Source organism: Mustela erminea, chromosome 1, assembly GCF_009829155.1.
Source record: "Mustela erminea isolate mMusErm1 chromosome 1, mMusErm1.Pri, whole genome shotgun sequence".
In the NCBI taxonomy this organism is placed as follows: Eukaryota; Metazoa; Chordata; class Mammalia; order Carnivora; family Mustelidae; genus Mustela; species Mustela erminea.
The window spans coordinates 166,423,889-166,447,741 of NC_045614.1; the positions used below are offsets into that span (position 1 = coordinate 166,423,889).

The window sequence follows — 23,853 nt, forward strand, 5'->3', positions numbered from 1 at the left end:
AAAAAAGAAAGAAAATAGACTGACAAAAATGAACAAAGACAGGGTCCTGTGGCATGATAACAAGTGATCCAACATCCATAGATAATAGTTCCAGAAGGAAAGGAGAAAAAGTGGAGCCAGAAGAGCTTTTGAAGAACTAATAGCTAAAAGTCTTTGAACTTGGTAAAAGATCTAAACCTATAGATATAAGATGCTGAGAGAACCCCAAATAGGTAGACCCAAGGAAGTATGTGCCAAGAAATATCATAATTAAATTTTTAAAATTGAAGATAAATTAAAAACTTTTTATTAAAAGGAAGCAGGGAGAAAAGACATGATACCTATAGGAAATTAAATGAAAGGGCAGAAGATCTCTCACCTGAAACCATGTACAGCAGAAGAAAATGGCACAATATTTTTTCAGTGCTAAAAAGAGAGAATTGTCAAGCACAAGTTTTGTATCTGTGAGATCTGTGCATCATGAAAAAAAGGGAAATAAAAACAGTTTAGATAAAAGAAAACTAAAGGGATGTCACTAGAAAATCTTCCTGTGAAGATTGGCTAAAGGAAATTATTTTACAAAAAAGGGCACGGATTGCATGGAGCACTAGGTGTGGTGCAAAAACAATGAATACTGTTATGCTGAAAATAAATAAATAAATAAATAAATTTTAAAAAATAATTAAGAAGGAAGAACTTGAGGGGCACCTGGGTGGCTCAGTGGGTTAAAGCCTCTGCCTTCGGCTCAGGTCATGATCCCAGGGTCCTGGGATCGAGCCCCACGTTGCGCTCTCTGCTCAGCAGAGATCCTGCTTCCTCCTCTCTCTGCCTGCCTCTCTGCCTACTTGTGATCTCTGTCTGTCAAATAAATAAAATCTTTAAAAAAAGAAAAAAAAAGAAGAAGGAAGAACCTTAGAACATCAAGATGGAAAGTTCACAAATACAAGTACATACATAAGACTATAATTTTAGTCCTGGGTTCTATACATTATGTCTTCAGGGTCTTGGACTAGGGAAAGTATTCTTAGACATGCTATAGAAGCACAGTCCATGAAAGGAAAATTTAGTAAGTTGAAACTCATCAAAATTCAAAACTGCTCTGGAAAGCATGAAGAGGATAAGAGAAGTTTCAGAATGATAGTAAATATTTGCAAACCATCTATCTGATGAAAGTCTAGTGTCTTACTATATAAAGAAATCCCAGATTCATCACAAAAAGGATAAATAATCTAATTAGAAGTTGGACAAAAGATATGAACAGATATCACACTGAAACAAATACACAGATGGTAACTAACCACATGAAGAGACGTTTGACACCGTTAGCCATTAGGGAAATGCAAGCCACAAAGTGATATCACTACACACCAATCAGAATGGCTAAAATGAAATAATACTTACAACACCAAATCTAGTGAGGATATGGAGAAATTGGGTCACTTATATTGTTGGTAGGGATGTAAAGTGGTACATCCACTCTGGAGTAGAGTGTTTGACCGTTTTTTAAAAACTAAGCATGCAACAACCACATGACTTGGCATTTTCATTCCTGAGCATTTACTCCACAGAAATTAATATTTATGTTTACGTTAAACTCTGTACTTATTTGTTCATAACAGCCTTATTAACAGTAACCCAAAACTAGAAACAGCCCAGATGTACTTCAGTGGGTGAATGGTCAAACTGTGGTATACCAGTGAGCAATTAAAATAAGCAAACTATTGACATATACATGCAGTACATTGAGTAATTCTCTAAGAAATTATGCTGAGTGAAAAATAAAGCCAATCCCAAAGTTAGATGTGTTTGAAATGACAAGGTTTAAAAAAAAAATCTGGCTCTGCTTGCAAAGATCAGAAGAAGCTGTGGATGTGTGAAAAGACAACATGTCAGGGATTGGAGATGGGGGTGGCAGGAAGGATATGGGTGTGGTTACAAAATGCCAGCTCAAGGGATTCTCTTTGCGGTGGGGTTACTCTTCAGTATCTTAATTGTGATGATAGCTTCATGAACTTACGCCGATGATAAAATTGTACAGAAGTTAACACAAACATACCACAGATGCATACGAATGGGCTGAGGAAATCTGAGATTGGTGTATGTATCAATGTCAACATCCTGGTTGTGATATTACACTAAGGTTTTTCTGAATGTTGCCATATGAGGAAAGTGAGCAAACATACATAGGAACACTCTATATGACTTCTTAAAACTGCATGTGACTCTGTAATTAATGAATGTCAATTAAAAAATAATTCAGAAGCAATAAATCTTTTTCCTCAGGAAAGACCCTAAAAATCTCCACCAGTAGAAGTATTTCCTTTTCCTTGACCTGTAGCTATTAATACGGTGGTACTATTCCACTACATGTATAAGAGAAAGAAACTATTAAAAAACCCAAATTTCTTGTGCAGCTATATTGTGGCTTTTTGTAAGCCACAGGTAAATTCTTAACATTTTTTTGAAATGTTACATCAATGAAATTTTCAAACAGCTTAAAATGTTTATTTACATTTCTTTCTCACATTTTAAAAGTAATAACTCAATTTATACCTATTTTTAAAAACTCAGCCAATTTGTTAATAGCTATCAAGTGAAATTTAGCAAAAGTTGGCAATTGTAAATATTTAATATTATCAACTGATTGAAGTTAATTATATGTAGTTTTTTTAATGCTGTCTCATTTTAAATTTCCAGAGTTAGTTCTAAAATAATGTGTTCAAATGCTGCCAACTGCCTGTGCTGACTAATGTCTTCTTCATTAGCGTTGGGTTAGAAATAGGGGCATTGCTGTCTTGTTATTATAAACAAGCATTAAAAAGTAGATCCCTATACAGTAACATACCATCACATTTAAGGTCAGGATTTGAGTCTGTGATCTGCCACTTACTAGCTGTTCCACGTTTTGCAAAGATACTTCAGTTTCCTCATGGACTAAAAAGGAGAAATAACCAGAACGTCCTCGGAAAGTTTTCTGCTTAATGCAGTACCTGGCATGTAGAAATTTCTCTATGCATCTTAACTATCATTATAGCTCCGGGGGCACCAATTTAGAGTTCTTTTTTTTTTTTTTTAATATTTTATTTATTTATTTGACAGACAGAGATCACAAGTAGGCAGAGAGGCAAGCAGAGAGAGGAGGAAGTAGGATCCCTGCTGGGATCCCCAGGACTCTGGGATCATGATCTGAGCCGAAGGCAGAGGCTTTAACCCACTGAGCCACCCAAGCGCCCCACCAATTTAGAGTTCTATTTAACTTTTGGTTTGCAGAATTTTTTGAACCTCTTCTTATTCAGTATTCTGGTCTCAGACAATGTTGATAAACTAATACTTCAGTAAAGCATAGCTATTCATCTGTACTCGACCTTTTGAAGCCATGAAGACATACTAACTTTTAGCTTTTAACAGTCAGAATTTCAAAAGTTCTGCCTTTTGTTTTTTCTAAGTGTCACTTGGAATCCATATTGTATAGGATCCTTTAGGATTCACCTAACCCTTTGATATTACAATAGGAACACTGTGTTTTATTAATGGCTAAGTCAGATTCTCTTACATAGTTTTACATAAAGTAAATATTCTTGTCTCTCAGATTGTTGAACTACTCTGGCTAGCATGCTTTCAGCAAGGTATCTGATTGCTACATAATTAGTAGGTATTTTTCTGCTATTGAAAAAAGTCTTCCTCATCCCCTCCCATTAAAATAATTTTTTTATGCGTGCGTTAATTTCTGGATTCAGAACTCTTTTAGAAGAGAGTGAAGGCTGATTTCACATAAATAAGATTTTAATATTATTCAACTAAATGAAATATTTGTCATTCATTTCCCTTTTAACACTTAATTTCTTTACAGTCATTAAATATATATATCCTTCCAGGTCCAACAAATTTTTATGAACCGGCCCATGGTTGCCATCAGAAATACAAAATAATATTTCTATGTTGTTTTGATCTACATCATTATTGATGTTGGTTTTAAAGAAGACATGTCACTGCAGTTACTTTCCAACTGAGAAACCCACTTTCAATCAATAATGATAGTGACTTAGTGAGTATATAACAAAACATTTTAAAATAATTTCACTTTTATTCTTCACATGCAAATTCTTACAGGAGTAATCTACATAAAATAGCATATGAAATATTATTTACATATTTATGTATTGTACATCGGGCCATCCACTGTTTGAATGCAAAGTATTTCTAGAGTATGTGTTTGAAAATTTGCCTTTTTTTTTTTTAAATCTTATTTATTTATTTAATTAACAGAGAGAGAGATTATAAGTAGGCAGAGAGGCAGGCAGAGAGAGAGGAGGAGGAAGCAGAATGCCCGCTGAGCAGAGAGCCGATGCAGAGCTCAATCCCAGGACCCTGAGATGATGACCTGAGCCGAAGGCAGCGGCTTTAACTCACTGAGCCACTCAGGAGTCCCTGAAAATTTGTCTTTTAAGTTTGCTGATATTTACCTTATAAAATGTGAAATTGTTTACGTTTGCCAGCCGTATTGTTTAGAAAGAGCTTTCATTCAAACATGCACTAATGGCTTAATATATACTGTTTTTCTAGAGTTAATGAACATAATTGATTTCTTGCACAAAATGTTTAAGTAACTCCCTTAAATCCACACATCTAGAAAGTGTTAGAGTTAGGATTAAAAATTAGGGCTCCTTCTAGTTCTACTATTATTATTATTTTATAAAGATTTATTTATTTATTTGACAGACAGAGATCACAAGTAGGCAGAGAGGCAGGCAGAGAGAGAGGCGAAAGCAGGCTCCCTGCTGAACAGAGAGCCCAATGCGGGGCTCGATCCCAGGACCCTGGGATCATGACCTGAGCCGAAGGCAGAGGTTTTAACCCACTGAGCCACCCAGGCACCCCTCTACTATTATTTTTAATACACTGTGTTATTCATCAGAACTTTTCTTAACACTATTTTGAAAGTAAACTAACTAAAATTGTTTCAGTTATGTTAATTTCCAAATCAGTGTCCTAGTTTAAAATTTTCATATTTGTCCACATGAAAGAGTCACAGTTACTTTTGCTTTGACACTAATAATTGTTTTGGTGGAAATTTTTATGGAAGGCATTTCACAAATGATAATATTTTTTCTTTTGGACATCTATGAAAAAAAGGGAAGGAATGTACTTTCTGTCTTTACATGAACATTACTTGTAGACTTCTCCAGACACAAACTAGTTTTTTGAGCCTCACACACTATGCTGTAAAAATCAAGAGTGTGTGCACATTTTAAACTGGTGGAGAGCTGGCTGGATTCTGCCTTGGTTTCTATACCACTCTTTTTCTTCTCACAAATACATTGGATAACTATAAGGCTGTCTGATCCAATGGTGCTCTTGGATATCACTGCACGCCCTCCTTTTAGATGAACATTTGGCAGAGGATTTGAGTGCAGAATCTGGTATTTTGGCAGCATGTGCTCATGGCTTGAATTTAAAAAAGAGAAAAAAGTTTTTTGAGCTTAATACAAATTTTATCTTTCTATCATCTGATTCCATCAGCCATTAGTCACCTGTTTTGTTTTGTTTTTTAAACCTGAAGCAACTCATATATTGCTACACTTAATTTTACTGGTCAGCATAATTAACATTTCATTCTTAATGAGCAAATTGAATTTAAAAAGTCAGTAACGTGAGAAGTCTTAACTGCTTTTTGTTGGTCTGTAGCATATTTTGTATCTTTGCAAGTCAGTTATTGGTTGGTTAGAGATTTCTTTTTCCCTTGAATTTGTTAACTTTCTTTTTATATCACAAGTCTTCTGTGTTTTAAGATATGTGTCATATATTATATTAGCCATTCTCCACTTTGCTGGTTTTAACTTTGTTCTGTGGGTACTTAGTCTTTTAAATGTTCCAGAAAATCATCATTCTTCATTTTGACTTGGAGGTGAAATCCATTTACTGAATGAAAAGTCATTCTCAAATTGCAGTGATTTTCTTTGTTTTGTTCTGCTTGTCCAATTTTGTTACAATAGACAGTAGCAAGAAGTTAAAATTTCCTGGAAGCCTAATAATAATATTAAGGAGAAATGCCAGTAAGAAAAATAATTTGAAGTTTAATAATTTTCCATCAAGATATAGAAGTTGAAGGAGAAGGAAGAGGATTGTTTTGGCCATGCTCAGAATCTCTTAATGACCCAAGTGTTGTTTGGTGGACAAAATGTAAGTTTTCAAATTAATATGAAAACAGATTTCTTTATCTGGTATTTTTTTCCTGTTTAGAAAGATAGTTAGTCTTCTTTGTCATCTCAGAAAGTGTCAGAAATTCACTGGAGAATTCACAATGACAAGATTTCAAAGAAATTTTGTTAAAAATATCTTTTCAATATTCCGTATGGCAGTGCTTTCAATGAAGGTCAAACATCATCAAGTCAAATTATATGTAAACAAATATACTTTTAAAGCAGTTATTTTGTTTCCATGTACAAACATAAATGTTCTTAGCCTATAAACTCTGTTTATGTGCATTATAGAAAATGACAGCATCCCTCTCTGCTTACTCAGTGTCCAATCTGCAGTTTCAGCTACTAACAAGCATCATTTAGCATTAGACGGACTCAAACTAAATTATACTGAGAATAATTTAATATGAAAGGTATTACAAGTTCAGTGAAGGATAAATTATATTAGTAAAGAGATAACATAAAATAATGAATTATTATGAACATAATATATCACTTTGAAACGTTTTATTAAATTTGTTTATTTTATAAAGAAAAAGTTACAGGATAAATATAATAAATAATATCTCAATCATCTCTGTAACAACATTAGAATAATTTAAAAAGAGAGATTGTGAAACTTTAGATTTACCTCACTGAAAAACCATTTCTTTAGCTATATCACCTGTATGGTTAGCTAGGACAAGTTTGCCCATATTGTAAACCACACAGCCTCTTTTTCATGTAGAAAATTGTATTTATATAGCTAATCCAGATTTCCAGTGATTTAGCTTTTTGGGGTCTTGATTGATTTTTATATTTTATATCACTGCAATGATACTTTCACATAATTCACTTAGATCCTGGAATCCTTTGAGTACTTTCAGTTCCCTGTATGTTCCATACTTTCTGTTCTTTTCTGTGGGGATTTGTACTGTCTGATCTCTCCAGCTGGACTGTCTTCTACCCCAACCCTCTTCTGAGGTTGTTTCAAAATAGTTCTAGCATACCTTTCTCATCTCTGTTAAAGTCCAAAGACCATATTGAATGCCTCATTTGTTGTCTGTTCTACCTGTAGGCTGAGCTATATACACTACATCAATGTAATAAGAGCTGGCACTTAGGAACTCCATAAGCATTTGTAGAATGAATGAGAGTTAAAAATAAGCACTTCATAATGTTGCTGAACTTCATCTTTTCACAAGGCCTACTGAAATGTTTCAACCCTATAAATACAAATGAAGATAAGAATAAAAAGAAGTGGGATGCCTGGTGACTCACTCAGTTAAGCATATGCTTTTGGCTCAGCTCATGATCCCAGGTTCCTGGGATGGAACCCCACATCAGGTTCCCTGCTCAGTGGAGAGTCTACTACTCCGTCTGCTTTCCCCCCGCTCATGCTCTTTCTCTCTCTCAAATAAATAAAAATCTTTATTAAAAAAAGAATTAAAAAAAAGTAACAATCACTGATACCATGCTCCTATGGGCTAGGCAAGAAATCAGGTGCTTTACATACCATATCAGAGAGAAAAGCATCAATAATTCTAGACCCCTCCTTCGATAAGTGAATAGATTAATGGGTAATAATCTCATGGTAATTATTAATCCCATCCCCCTTCCTACCCCTATTGTTATATGCTAATCCCTAAAAAACACACTCAGACTTGTAAAGCTGAAGGCGAAAATACTATCATGATGTGAAAAACATACAAATAAAACATTCTTGGGATAATCTATATGTGTCAAAAAATATTTCTGTGCTGTGGTAATATATAAAAGTATGTCCTTCCTGCATAATAAGTTATGAATGTAATAGGTAATACATATATTTGTGATGGATAAAGTCTTAAAATGTGGTCCCCAATGAATGTAGAGGAGAATCAGAGCAGTCTGGAGAATCATGGCTTTTTTGGCCCCACTAACGTAGTTTCTATACAAGGAACCAATGTTGTCTGTGCATTTTATATTTCTGCTAATACATTTTATATGTCTGCTGTTTTGTTTTTATATAGTTTTGTGATTAACCAGCCTCCCCATACTTCCTATCCTTTGTCAGATTTTTAAATTCTTACAGAAAGCATATCATATTTTTTCTTTTCTGTCAATTTCAGTAATTTTTGTCTGTATGCAGAAACGAAGCCGCTGACCCACAATCAGTAGTTATAATTGGCTTTTCTATTCCTGGTGATGGATTTTTATTCATCCAGTTACACACTCTCAGCTGTTTTGATCAGCAGCGCATTAACACATAAAAACATACATAGTGGCTTTCCATGTAGGTTATGAGACCCTAGAACAAAGCAATATGTGTAACTCCATAAAGGTCGTAATCTGGATGGAGCTTAGCTAGCAGAACTCTCTAACCAAGGAAACTAAGTCAATAACTCATACCATGGACAGAGCTATCCCTCAGGAAAAGCTGATGAATTGCTTACTAATTCCTATATGTTTATGCTAATGTTTAACACAACAGATAGTAAGGACAATCAATAGAGTTCTGTTGTGGCAGAAATAAATATTTAGGATTATAAATTAATAAGAAATGGAAGAAAAACATTCTCATTTTCCTTTGGTCTTACTTTAGAGGAAAAATAACCTCCATGTTGGTCCATCATTATCTTTCTTCCCTCAAACTTTATTCTGTCTCAGAGCAATTAAAACAGCATATTAGCCTTATCAAACCTTAAGATACAGTCCTATCATTTAGCATATATCCCATTCAATTCATGCCCAGATAGCCTTTGAAAGAAGTGAAAGAAGTGCAGAGAAACCCAAGTCTTTATATAGGGTCTCTGCAGTAGAAAAGCACAACTGCTAACCTCCAAGAGATTCTTTTTTTTTTTTTTTAATTTAAATTCAGTTAGCGAACATATAGTACATCATTAGTTTCAGATGTAGTGTTCAATAATTTATCAGTTGTGTATAACACCCAGTGCTTATCACATCATGTGGCTTCCAATAGGTTCTTTAAATGTAATTCTTTTGATTCCCATGTAGGACATAAGGGTATGGAAGTCTGAATGATGATTGCAGTTCATATGTCCTAGTGATTTTAGACTGATGGCAGACTTTTGCCCCCCTTGGAAATATGTTAGGCAGCAGTTGATGAAAAGTGGAGAAACAGAGGGATGTACGTATAAATGTACTATTTATAACAAATGTCACACATGGTTTCCAAATGGATTTTTCATAGAGCATGAAATTATATGAAAACTGCTTCCAAATTGTTAGAAATTATTATTTGAGCTCAGATGCCAACTCAATAAATTATACTTTGAAAAAAAATAATTATTTGTATCTTAATTCCTTCCTTTTTTTGGAATTGATAATTGTGTTTCAGGATTTCAACAAAGGGGGCTTACTTTAGATGAAAATAGAGTCTGTACATTGTAAACTATTAAAGAAATCTATAAAAAGCACACCAAACTTTGGTAATAATTCTCTTTTTAACATAGTCCTTGATCTAAAAGAGCTCAAATCCCTGTATCTGTCAGTTTCCAAGTTATTTTGCAATTAATCTCAATGGAAATGGTTGTCATTAATAATAACAAGAAGCAAATAAATATATCTGTAATTATGTTGTAAATGAAATATGGTCATTTATTGACTTGAGACTCCTCTCCTTAGAACTGAAAGCAAGCTAGAAACAGCAGGCTTTTCAGGCAGTGAAAAACGTTAATCCTAATAATAGCATTATGAATATTTTCTTATGAGAAAGAGTTGGTAAATTATATTAATGATTAAGAATATTTTCTTATTTTTCCCCAGTAAAATTGGTAGGAAATTGTTTACCATGACATTATTTGTTCTTCTAATTGTGTGTGTGTGTGTGTCTGTGTGTCTGTGTGTGTCTGTGTGTGTGTGTTGGAATTGGGGGAGAGAGAGGTGCATTTAATGGCTCAGACCAATTCTTCAAGCATGGCTAAGCAGGGTCTTCAAACTCTGCAGCCAAGTGCCTGCCATTGATTTCTCTATTGGAAGATAAAATAGGTCAAAAGGCTGTGAGCAGCAAATCACAAATTTAGCCTTTTCAATTTAAAATTGAGGTAACTTAGTAGAGGAAGTTTGTATGCTTATTCAAAGATAATGTATATACAGAGGGAAGATAACTCTTGTAGGGTTGTGGATTTTTCAGTTTTGTTTTTAAATTTAATATTCAAAATAACATTTAAACCAATATCACAAATGGGGCATACAATATATATTTACCAGAAATTTCTAGGTATATTACCTTACTATTTTATGGATGAATGGTAGTTTATAGGTTTCAGAATATGTTAAAGTCATTTAGAAAATGTTTTCACTTTCTTTTCCTTAAAGTTAATATCTCATCTGCATGCTATTTACCTTGTGTTATCCTCTTCCTAACCTTCATTCCAATTTATAGCTTATCCTTATGCATATCCTTGCTCAAGCACTCTACCTAAAGAATATTCCAGAAGGAAAGTAGTATAAGCATCTTAAGCAAATCTTTGTATAGAATAGGTGGGGAGGAGAAATGGGCCAATGAAGGGAGTCTGTTAGGGGATTGATTACTTGCATTTACATGTCTTTTTATCTGTATAGCATTTGTAGTATTATTTTGCAGTGTAATTATTTTTACTTAGGAATTCATGATTTTTGTTTTCAAAATGGCATTAGATTTTAAGCACTACTGCATAACATTTTTATAGTTGGTTAGCATTTCAAGAAGGCTGAGAAAGCATTATTTGTGCTTGCCCATCTCTAACTCACTGAGTTAAGAACTGTACCATCAGAAAAGAAGAAGAAGAAGAAGAAGAAGAAGAAGAAGAAGAAGAAGAAGAAGAAGCAGCAGCAGCAGCGAAATGTTAAATGATCTTCCTCTCTGTGTTTTTCCAGAGACCCAAGGCTTGAAGCATTCGAAGCAATAGAGATACCACCCACTGTCCAGTCTTAGGGCCCATCTCCTATTCATATGGATCAGGCTTAATAACCTGCGTAGTAAATCATATCCAGTTCCCTGGGACAGCTGCTCACAGGATCCCTTCCTGAGTCTCTACAGTAGACAATGAAAACTGTGATGACTGCTGTAGGAACTGGGGAGCTGGGACAACGGCCAGGATTCCTCTGATGCTGTTTTCACTCTGATTTCATTATTTTCTCAAGTTGATAAGAGAACAGAGCTACCATTTGGAGTTGGAATTAAGGAAATGAAGTGAGCTCCCAATGTTCCCTGGTAAACTTCCCTCTGCCCCCAGGTGGATTTGAATGGGTCTCAAATATGGAGTTTGACTGGTTCCATCATGCTGATCAAACAAAATTTTAATTTTGTTTGATAAATGAAAGCTCTTCTATGAGCCAGTACAGATGTAGGAATTGAAATTGACTCTGCTTGAATAAATGATTTTTTTCAAAATGTTCTGAGTTTATCTAGGATTCTCTGGGGACCTTATTTTAGTCTTTGGTTGGCAGTAAGATCAGCTTAACTGATGTACTTAGCTTTACTTTTCTCTTTAATATATTTTCTATAAAAAGTCTTTTTATAGGTGAATTGATTGCTTTATAATGTCCTTAGTAACAGGTCACCTTACAAAACATTACATTTGCCTTATGAATGCTACTTCTTGTATGTCCCTTTGTAGACATTAATAATTCTCCTGGCTTATCATCAGATTTACATATTTGAATTATTTTCCCAGTACAGATCTTTCTTGACTTACAATGGCATTACATCTTGATAAACCCATCTTACGTTGAAAAGATCCTAAGTGAAAAATGCGCTCGATTGCACCTAATTTACTGAATATCATAGCTTGGCCTAGCCTACCTTACATGTGCTCAAACCTACGTTAGCCTACAGTTGGCCAACGATCTAACACAAAGTCTAGTTCATTAAAAAAAAAAAATGTCGACTATCCCATGTTATTTACTGAATACTGTACTGAAAGTGAAAAACTGAATTGTTATTCGGTATAGAACGGTTGTAAATGTATTGATTGTTGACCCTCATGATTGTGTGGCTGAGTGGGGGTTGCCACTACCCAGTGTCACCAGAGAGAATTGAAATATTGTTGGCCTGGGAAAGAACAAAATTCAAATTTAAAAGTACAGTTCCTACTAAATGCATATTGCTTTCACACTATCGTAAAGTTGAAAAACTGTTAAGATGAACTGTCGTTAACTCAGGAACCATCTGCCATAGGAATTGATTGTGCTGATCCATTCACACAATTTTGCCAGTATACGATACAGCCACACATTTTCCAGAACAGAATGATCTGCACAGTGTGATTTTTAAAGATATCCCTACAAGGCTAATGCCACACATAATCTTACCAACCTGGTGCTAGCAATTCCACCAACATACATTCTTTTGGTTTTTTGGTGTTATCCAAATTTAAAATCCCTGTTTAAAATATGATTACCTCTGTAATATTGTTTGCCAACTACACTTCAATAGAAGAATAAAATAAGTAAATACATACATACATACATACATACATAAAATGACCACAAGTAACTCTTAATCTCACAAAACAAACTGAGGGTTGCTGGGGGGAGGGGGGTTGGGGGAAGGAGGGCAGGGTTATGGACATTGGGGAGGGTATGTGCTATGGTGAGTGCTGTGAAGTGTGTAAACCTGGTGATTCACATACCTGTATCCCGGGGGGATAAAAATATATGTTTATAAAAAATAAAAAATTAATAAAAAATGTATCTCTCAGAGGCACAACATCTTAAACTACCACAAATAATATTTTAAAAGAGAGATTATGTGATAATATTATATGGAAAGGTCTTTGTAGTCCCTAAAGGTGGACCCCAAAAGAGAAGTCAGCTGTTTGTTATGGGAGGAAAGATTGAAGAGAATGAACACTGTTATCAAAGACACATACGTTGTCTATGTATAATTTTATGTACACTTTTCTCCGGGTCCTCTTGCAATAAAATGAAAACACCCATTTGGGACATTCTGGATGAATCAGAAAGAGAGAGAGAGAGCAAGAGAGAGAGAGAGAGAGAAGGGGTGTGTGTGTGTGTGTGTGTGTGTTGAATCTACTTCTAATATGTCCTACCTCTTTCTTGATCCCAGTAACTGCTAATCTGTTCTCTATAATTTGTCATTTCTGCAAGAGGATTATGTAGATGAAATCATGCAGAATGTACACTTTGGAGGATTGGTTTTTTTCACTCAGCATAATTCTCTAGAGACTCATCTAAAATTTTGTGTGTATCTATAGTTCATTTTTATTGTTTAGTAGTATCCCATGGTATTTTTTTTTTTTAATGTACCATGGTTTCTTTAACCATTTATCTGTTAAAGGTCGTCTGAATTTTTTCTAGTTTGGGGCTAATATGAATAAAACTACTATAAAATTCATGTACAGGTTTTTACATGCCATTAAGTTTTCGTTTCTCTGAGATATATGACAGAAGGCAGTTACTAGTCATATGATAGTTACAAGTTTAGTTTTTAAGAAACTGGGAATCTGTTTTCTAAAGTGGATTTGCATTCCCATAGCAATGTATGAGGAATCCAGTTTCTCCACATTTTTGCCAGCATTTAACGTGGCTAAAAAACATTTTATTTGGCCATTCTGATAGGTGTGTATTGATATCTCATTGTGGTTTTAATCATATTTTCCTAATTTCTAGGTCATTTAACATTGCTTCATATTTTTTATTTTCCATCTATATATCATCTTTGGTGAATTTTTTTTTTCTTAAGCTCATTTTCTAATGGGATTGTTTATATTTTTACTTGGCATTTATGTGTAATTCCTATATATTGCTGAATTCTATTTGCTAATATTTTCTGAAGATACTTAACATTTAGGGGTGCCTGTGTGGCTCAGTGGGTTAAAGCCTCTGCCTTCGGCTCTGGTCATGATCCCAGAGTCCTGGGATCAAGCCCTGCATCGGGCTTTCTGCTCAGCAGGGAGCCTCCTTCCTCCTCTCTCTCTGCCTGCCTCTCTGCCTACTTGTGATCTCTGTCTGTCAAATAAATAAAATAAAGTCTTTAAAAAAAGATACTTAACATTTATACTCATAAGGGATATTTCTCTCTCATTTTCTTTGATTATATATATATTTTTTTGCTTTTAGTATGAGGATAATACCAACTTCATAAAATCAACTGAGAAGTATGTCTTTTTTTCTTCTGTTTTCTAGAAGCTTAACTTTTCTAATCCTCTTGCAGTAGATCAAAACATTCATGTGTGAATTTTGAATGTTCATCTCTGGGTGAGTGAAGGTGTACTCTTTGTGTGTGTGCGTGCACATGAGTGTGCATAATAAGCCTATTGCTAAATATGACCTCACAGGATTATACAAAAAGCTTCTGATAACTTGAAGAACTTCTAAAATATCTCTTGAGAATAGGAAAGTTATCAAATGTGAATTCTTACTATATGACTAGAAAGAAAGAGGGTGAAAATTAATATTTTTTAAAGATTTTTAAAAATATATTATTTATTTATTTGACAGAGAGAAAGAGAGAGCATAAGTAGGCAGAGAGGCAGGCAGAGAGAGAGGGGAAGCAGGCTCCCTGCTGAGCAGAAAGCCCAATGTGGGGCTTGATCCCAGGACCCTGAGATCATGACCTGAGCTGAAGACAGAGGCTTAACCCACTGAGCCACCCAGGCGTCCTGAGGGTGAAAATTATTATTAATTTTTAGTAGTAGAGAATTTTTACATAACCAGTTCTGTAGTGTAGCTCTTTTTAATCAAAACACTTCACAGAAATATCCAAATCTTATTGCATTATCTACCCAGACAAAAATAGGGCAGGATAAGGCACTGTAGAGAATAAGCATAAGGAACATGTTAACGTATGAAATGATATTACCTGATTCCAGTTGACACTGGAATTTTGACTGCAATAGTCATATAAGGTCCACTTAAGCTAGATTTCTTATGTAACATCTGGATGAGTTTTTATAACCTATAACATCATAAGGAAGACAATGAAATAATTAGTTGATGGTAAGTGAAACTACACGTCAGAATATGAACATTAAACACAGTGATTCTCCCAGTACAGCTTATTAAGTTATTACAAAAAAGTTAATACAAATACACATAGTTCTTATGATAATCTCCAATTTCTTCCTAGCTAAGAAATTGATGAATGCCTTTAGACTATTATGGAATTTTCCCTTCCCTGTGTTATTCAGATTCTGCCCAAACTTTAACGCTATCCCATAGTATGGTGTTCCTTCTTGTTTTATTCTGAGATTTTTGTTTAGATTAGATTTTTTGTTATTTTTCATGAACCTATTTATATATTTTTAGATGGTTGTTAGTATAATTATGTACTAAATCTTTATACAATATAAAATGCTAAAGATGTTTTGTATTCTTCTGACGTGCTCTGAATCAACCTTCCTAGAGTACATCCCACAGAACACTAGTCTCATGAAATATTCTACACCCATCACAAGAAAAAATATTTTAAAAAATTGAATGCTAATCTTAGCATTGAGCTAAGAACTAGGGACATAAGGTAAAAAGGAGGAGTTCATTTTTGGATAAAATAAAATCTTCTAGGTTATAATTTCTAGACATTTTTCTGGTGATAGGACTAAAAGATTTCTTTCTTCTTTCTTTATTTCTTTTCTCCATCTATTTATCTTTAGTAATCTCTACACCAGACGTGGGGCTCAAACTCATGATCCTGAGATCAAAAGTCACGTTTCTATCTGGTTGAGACAGTCAGGCACCCCTAGAAGATTTTATATTTTAAACATATTTTCTTCTCAAATATATATTGGGACTGAGGAGCATAATGTGAGATTGAAGATTAAAATTTGTAATATAAAATTATAATAAAAATGAGAAAAAACATTGAAAGTATATTCTTCGCTATCTTGGTCAATTACCAGCTTGCTCTGGTAGGAGGAAGAACAAACAGGAGGAAGAACGTTAGAGTACTAGAAAAGGGCTAGTTGGCAGCAAATACTACTTGTATAAATATGGTTGTAATGAGAATTTACTTTTATATTCATTGTTTGACACAGATAGGAGACTTTTCAACATCATCTATTAGAGTTGAGGCCGAAGGGATCACTGAATTGATTCTTCAAGAAATTAAGTGGCTCTCCAAGCCTAGCAATTCCAAGTAGCTAAATATTGAAGAAGAAGGAAGAAAAAAAGCTCATGGGTGATGTGGTAAAACAAAGTTGACTTGGAAGGTTGGCATATGAATTTATTTCTAAAATTTCATTTCCCACCACTCATTTGAATAAATTTATAACTTGCTACAAAGAAAAACATCTAGAGCCATCTGAGGAGTTATGGAAGGTAGTTTTCTATTAAGTGACTGGTGTGCTGAGATCTAAAGTATGAGAAGGAGTTAACTGGACTAAAGAGTGGTGGGTGAGGAAGCCCTGCAAAGCCCTTAAAGGAGTTGAAGCATAGGTTTAAATAAATAAATAAATAAATAAAACAGTGTGGCTGAAGCATAGACTGAGGTGAGGTCTTGATGTGGGATGAGATTAGAGAAGTGAGCAAGAATTAGATAATGCAGCCTTGAAAAGCAAGTTAAAATTTTATTCTAATCATATGAACAATGCAAAGGCATTTCTAAATTTTGAGGGGTGGTGTTGGTAGTGTTTATTCATTGAAAATTTCATTCTAGCCACAGTACAGAGAACTCATCAGCAGAAGCAAGCTGGCAGGGAGGCTGGTTAGAATGTGAATTGTATTGGTGAGGGTACGATCTTCTGGTGGCTTTTACTTTGGTGAGGACAGCTGAAATGAAAAAGAATGGGTAGTTCTTGGAAATGTTGAGTAGTTAAAGTTGACAGGATGACTGGTGGTACCACTCGTGAGAAAGAGACACTGGAAGAGGACTAGCTGTTAATACAACTGTAATCATAGTTGAGGTTGCTTAAGCAAAGAGCAGAGACAACAGCAAGTAACCTGTGACCAAGTATTAAGAAATGCTTATGTTAGTGTCCATGCAGTAGAGAATAAGCCTGCAGAGGAGACTCAGATGGAATGCCTGAAGTTGGAAAAGGCAACTTAGGGAATGGAATGTTTCAGAAGCTCCGGGGAGAACTATGCCCAACAGTGTGCTGCTGGAAGGCTATTTGGTTTCATAATATGAGATCATCTATGACTTTATTTAGCAAGACGTCTTTCATACAAAGAAGGTAAAATCTGGACTAGAGTGGAATGAGGAGTTGAATTTTTTAAGATATTTATTTATTTCTCATTATAGCCCATACCCTCCCCAATGTCCATCATCTAGCCACCCCATCACTCTCACCCTCCTCCACTCCAGCAGCCCTCAGTCTCTCATAAGAGTCTCTTATGGTTTGTCTCCCTCTCTGGTTTTGTCTTGTTTCATTTTTTCCTCCCTTCCTCTATGATCCTCTGTCCTGAGGAGTGAATATTAAGTGAAAAACTGAAACTTAGAGAACTCCTTTGAGATGCTAAGCACTAAAAAGAATGCAAAAAACTAGGGTACTATGGGTATAGGATTCAGATTCGCCCTTTATCATAAATCTGTTCCTTGTTATCTCATAGAATAATTTTGTAAACTATTGAGGTACTCATCTTGTAGATTTTTTTTTCTTTTGAGTATCACCACTACTTCCAATCTAATTTCTAAAGAGGAAAAAATTATATTCTAAGCTTTCTGTGTCAGTCTGGGTACTTGCTGATGAACCCAGCAGTGCATAACTTTAATTAACATTATCATTTTTCTTAAGTGATTCAATCACAGAGTATGTTAATACCATTTATATAATGTATTTTAATTTAATTCTATGCCATTAACTGGGAAATGTACCAACTTACCAATAACCTATTTGTCCTAGAAAAGGACCAAGATACTGGCTGTGTTTACCTATAAAATAATTTGGTTCGTTATAAGTCAGGATCACAGAGTAATTGTGAATTTACATAAATGGTTCTGAAAGAGTCTTTTTTATGTTACTAACCTGAGAGTTACTGAATATTGTTGAATAGAGTTATTTGCACTGTTCTGTGATTTGTGTACTGCAGTACTATAAAAAAAACTTTCTTCTTTTTCATTTATTTTCAGAGAAAGTTAACATTTATATTTTCTCCAATTAAAATATCTCATTTGGAATATAAATTAAATAATTCAACATTAGAGCAAAGGGGGAGATGAAATATTTTAGCTGGAAATTTATAAGAATTAAAGATAGTGCTTCTGTAATTAATATATTTTAAAATAAGACCTCAAAATTTGTTTCAATTGTTATTTGATTCTTCAGGGATTATAAAAAGAAGCACATACATGAGAAGGGAGAAAACTTACTTGCTAACTTTGGCTACCATGAAAATTAACTTAGTGATTTCACATATTTGAAACAGAGATTAGCCTTGTTCTTTGTGAATCCAAATGGCAGATGGATTTGAGCTGCAAAAATGGGTATTTTTGCTAAATAAGCTGAAAGTGCTTTTAGAAAATACAACTTTTCACATATCTGTCAAACTACCATTTAATGTGCATGGATTGGTGTGCGTTCCTGATATTCCATACTAAGTAACACAAACTTCCTGCCTTTAAGGAGTTCATAGTCAAGGAAAGGAGTAGTCTTAGTCTTGGGCTTGTCAAAATATGTCATGAGCTAAAGTAATAAAGTGGCTATTAAGAAAATGTCCAAGTATATGTGTGGCTGACAGAATTCTCAGATGACCTTCACTATCTCCAGTCATTAATTCCAAGATGGCCTCCTATGTGCTAGGTATTTAATCAAGCACTAATTTAGGAGCTATTCTGAAGGTATTTCACAGATTCAATTAAGGACCCAAACTGGTTGACTTTTTGAAAGGAAATCTATCTTTGGTGAGCCTGACTTAATCAGATGAGCTTTTAAAAGGGACTGGGCTCCCCCAGGAGGGGGAGATTCAAAGCAATAGGAAGATTTAACACAATTGCTGACAGAAGTTGGGGAGAGCCACATAAAATGGAATGCAGGTGGTCTCTAGGAACTAAAAACAGTCCCTCTGACACAGCAAGGAAATAGGGTGCTCAGTCCTCCAACTGCAAGGAATTGAATTCTACCATCATGACAAATAAACTTGGAAACAGATTTCCAACCCCAAGAGCCTCCAAATTAGGATTCAGACTGGCTGATACCATGATTTCAATCTTGTGATTCCTTGAGCTCAGAACCCAGTTGTGTCATTCTGGATTTCTGACTTTCAGAACTGTAACATATGGCTATGGAGAAAAGAGACTCTCATGCATCATTGGTAGGAATGTAAATTGGTGCAGCCACTATGAAGAGTATGGGGGTTCTTCAAAAAAGTTAAAAAACTAAAGCTACCATGTGATCTAGCAGTCTCACTTCTGGGTATAAATCCAAACGAAATGAAATCACTGTCCCAGAGAGATATCTGCACTCCAAAGTTCTTGCAGCATTATTTATAAGAACTAATGTAGGGAAAACTAAGTGTCCATCAACAGATTAATGGATAAAGAAAATGTGGTACACACACACGCATATACACATATGCACACAATGAATATTATTCAGCTTTTAAAAAAGAAATCCTGCAACTTGCAACAACATGGATAAACCTTGAAGTCATTTTGCTAAGTGAAAAAAGACAAAGAAAGATAAATACTTTATGATCTCATTTATATGTGGAATCTGAAAACACCAAATTCACACAGAAAAAGAGTAAATTGATGGTTGCCATGGGCAGGGACTAGAATTTAGAAGGGAAGTCAAAGCTGTAATCTAGTCACTTATGGATTCTTAAATCTTTCCTGTATCAAACAGAGAGACTACAGGCTTTTAGGAAACAGATTTTGTGTTTAGTTCACTTTAATCTACATTGATATTGTACCTATGATGTGGCTGGGTATCCTACTGGCAATCTAAAACACATGAGGGCACTTGGGTGGCTCAGTCCACTAAGCATCTGACTCAGTTTTGGATCAGGTCATGATCTTGGAGCCGTGAGATCAAGTACTGTGTTAGGCTCTGACTGGTCATAGAGTTTGCTTAGGATTCTCTCTCCCTCTCCCTCTCCCCCTGCCCCTCCCCACCCTGCTCTCTAGCTCTCTCTAAAAACAAACAAACAAACAAACATAACAAAATAAATAAATAAACATATGGAGAGAGCTGCCATTAAGATTGAATTTTATTAGTGTAATGCTTTGGATTTTATCAATGAAAAATGAAAAAACAAAATAATCAATAACCATAGGTATAGTTTTCTGTGTGTAATATATTTCAGTCAGATAACTCTAGAGAAATTGGAGAAACTTCTTTTTGCGGAGATTGCTCAAATTTTCAGGATGGCAAATTCCCTAGAAGTTCGAAGATGAAATAATCTGAAGGGAGTCATATTAGGCATCTACAGAACTTCCATGTGGCTAATTATTTCAAATTCTGAAGTCAGAAACACAGATATTTGATTCTTGGGCCTGTCATATTTTAGCTGCAGGATCTTGCATTTCTCTTTGGTAAAATACGAATAGTGAGGCATTTCACAAAAGATGCTCTGAGTGCAATAAATAAGAAACTTTTGTGAAAATTACTTAGCAAAATGCTAGGGCCAGGAGACTTTCAGTCAATATTACTTTACTTCTTTTTTTCAATATTCAAAGGAGAACTCTAAGCATGTATTGGAATTTCCAGATTCAATAATCTTCCTTACAGTTTCACACAGCAATAGCTGATACAGACACATTTTATTTTCAGTCACAGCCACTAGCTTTTCATATGTGTGGGAAATTCCCTTGCTGTTTGGAATGTTGCATAGACCTTTGCTATTTTACAAATCACTTCAGTTCACGTAAGGAAAAAATTACTTTAAACAAAAAACCACAAAATTGCATCTCCAGGGACTAGAAGACCAGACTAATTCTCTACATGATGCAGAGAGAAATCATGAGAGCTCACTATATTCCAAGAAAGCAATGAATATATTCTTTTGTTTTATTCTGTTTTTAAGAACAGTGAGAGTCTTGCTTTTCAAGAAATCCTTTCAAATTTTTAAAGTATTTTTCTGTATTATTATGTAGGTTTTTCAATAGTAAATAGCCTTCTAGCCTTCTTTTTCTTTTTTCTTTTTTTCCATTTCTTTTCTCCATGCATGATAAGAGGATGAGCTACAGAGTTATGCAGGCCTGACTGAAATCCTGTCTGGTCAATTGCTGTCTTTGCTCCCCTCTCTGAGACTCAGTTTCTTTATATGTAATTTGAAAATAATATTTTATAGCACAGTTATGAGGATTAAATGTATAGCACAGTTATGAGGATTAAAGTAAAATATGAACTTTAGTGCACAGTGTCTGGCATCATTCAATAAATATTGGTGACAGTTCATAGCTACTATTATCAGGTAGGGGGAAAAACATGTAGTAATGCCTACGGAAGTTGACACAGGACTGAGCTCCCTGCAGTTCTTTAAAGAGCTGTGCTGATGGAATTATGAGAATCTCAAAGTTCAAATCTAGTCAGAGTTCCACTGCAGGACTCTAAACAGGGGTATTTGGACCACAAATTAAAACAAACAAACACACACACAAACAACAGAAACATGAGGATATAGACATGGGACAATACTGGTCAAGATAGTTTAAAGGAAAGGAATGATCTTCAGTGAAAGAAAATGGATTTGTTTCACATATTCTTAAAAATGTGTTATTCTAAGGAGACTAGAAGTAGTCAGGTGGTGATTTCTTCTCCAAAACACTCACAGATACTCAAAATCACACTGTCCAATTTACTGCACTGCCAGCCATCCTTAGGAAGGTGATAGGCTTGAAGTATATTCAGTGTCTGCTCCTTACTCTTGCCACCCAAAAATCCACAAGAAAACGCAAAATTAAAAAATTACATAAAATTATTAATTAAAGATAATTTTTAGAAAAGTTACCTCTCTGAGGATCAATTCCTTCACTTGAGGGATCTCTGTGAGGGTGAAAGAACCCCTAACACTGATTCTTCTCTACATGCAATGAACACATTTACCCAGTTGCTATGGACATCTATAAATTGGCTTTTGCCTTATTCTCGGCTTTCTTTCCATCCTTCTATTAACCCTTTCTCAGTTATCTACCTTTATATATGCTCTTTCTCAATACTGTGCTTTAACTTCCCTGTCTTTTGCTGTACCCTTGTCTCCTTCAATAGTGGACATCACATACTCCACTGCCAGGCTCAGACCCCGTGCACTCCCTTAAGATACTGTGTTCAGAGGTTGATCTTTGGCTCCATGCACAAGTTCACTCTGCTGGCTCCAGCTCTGGGACAATATTTTGGCTGCCCATTAACAATCACTAAATCAATGCAACCCCCTTGGCCAGGGAAGGGCTTTGGAAAATAAACTGAAAATTGTTCTCTCTCTATGTCCATGGGGTTAAAAGGAAGCATGCTGTTTGCCAAGAATCAGTTTCAGTGCTTTAGTATTCATACTGAAGAGTTATTTGAGCTGAATATATGCCTGAAATAATATTATACTCTTTCTAACCAGATGGTCAGAAGGTTTTTCTCTCTTGCCTGTCACAGTGGGAATCATTCCAGGTCTTAGGACTCTGAGCTCCACAGGGCACAGCACTGGGAATATATTTCTCATGGTACTCAAATCCCTACTTTAGGACTTACGCATAAAGGCACAGGTGGGAGTGGAGGGAGCAGCTTCCAGGTGGATCCACTAGTTCTTGAGGAGTAGCTCACATACTAGAAATCATATAGGCCATCATGATGACAAAATGCCTGGGTCACAATGACACCATCTGTATCAAACTGCCCACGACTCTTAAATTTCAATAGCATCAGAGAGAAAGATAACAGGGGATACTCAGCTCAGTAAGCATTTCCCTGCCAAAAGTGCACTAAAGCTTCCATTATAAATGAAGGAGAGTTTAAAGATAGAGTTAAGGGAGAAAATTCTGGGTGCTTAAAAAGTCCTCCTTCCTTTCAGGCTCAGATTGGGCCTCCTCATGAGACAAATAGAATCCTTTTCATATCTGCATTAAAATCCCAGGATCTATAAATCATTAACGTGTGAGGTATTGATCAAATAACATCGCTCTCCTGACTTGTAGTTGTCTTTTTGTAAAATAAAGTGTGTTCTCTTTCAATCTAAAAGTATGTGATGATACTCAACCTTAAAATATCAGTAAGAACTAAATTACTCTTATCTTCCAGGTTTTCATGTTGAAATGTATGGATCTATTTAGAAGAGTGAATTGATCTATTCTGCTGAAGAGAATTGGGCATCTCTGACTTGGGATCCTCATCAAAAGCATTTTATGGATCAGCGACTGCCAAACTTTTCTGATTCTAACATACTAAGTCATGAAGCACATTCCCATTAGTAACGGTGGCTCACCATAGTATTGACCACATAGGGGTTAGCAGGGTCAGGTATCAAATAGAGAGGGATATGTGTGTGTTGAGCATTCCTTAGGTCATTCTGTTCTGTCCTTTTCACGCCATGTTGAGAACCACTATTATAAATAGAATTTACCTACTGGAACTTATAGGCTTGGAAAAGTGTCAAAGGAAACAACTTCCAAAAGATCAGAATCTGTTCTAACAGAATCTTTTCTGACTAACAGAATCAAAGATAAATCTGCTTCAGAGTGCAGGCTGAGTGGGTACTCTCAAATAAAGTCAGTGAATGTCTTCTGTCACAACAGAAGACTAAGATAACAATAATTAACCAAAGAAAGGAGAACATAGATGAATAAGACTTCGATTTTTAAATTTTGTTAGTTTTTAAATTAATTAAA

At 35.1% G+C, this 23,853-nt stretch overlaps 1 long non-coding RNA gene across 1 annotated transcript in view; it reads left to right on the forward strand.

The window, feature by feature from the left end:
• Nucleotides 1-11,077, forward strand: part of LOC116567018 — a 101,550-nt gene extending 90,473 nt beyond the window's left edge. Inside the window, exon 3 of the long non-coding RNA XR_004276077.1 lies at nt 11,019-11,077. This is a non-coding gene — a long non-coding RNA (uncharacterized LOC116567018). The remainder of the gene's footprint in view (nt 1-11,018) is intronic.
• Nucleotides 11,078-23,853: the final 12,776 nt, after the last annotated feature.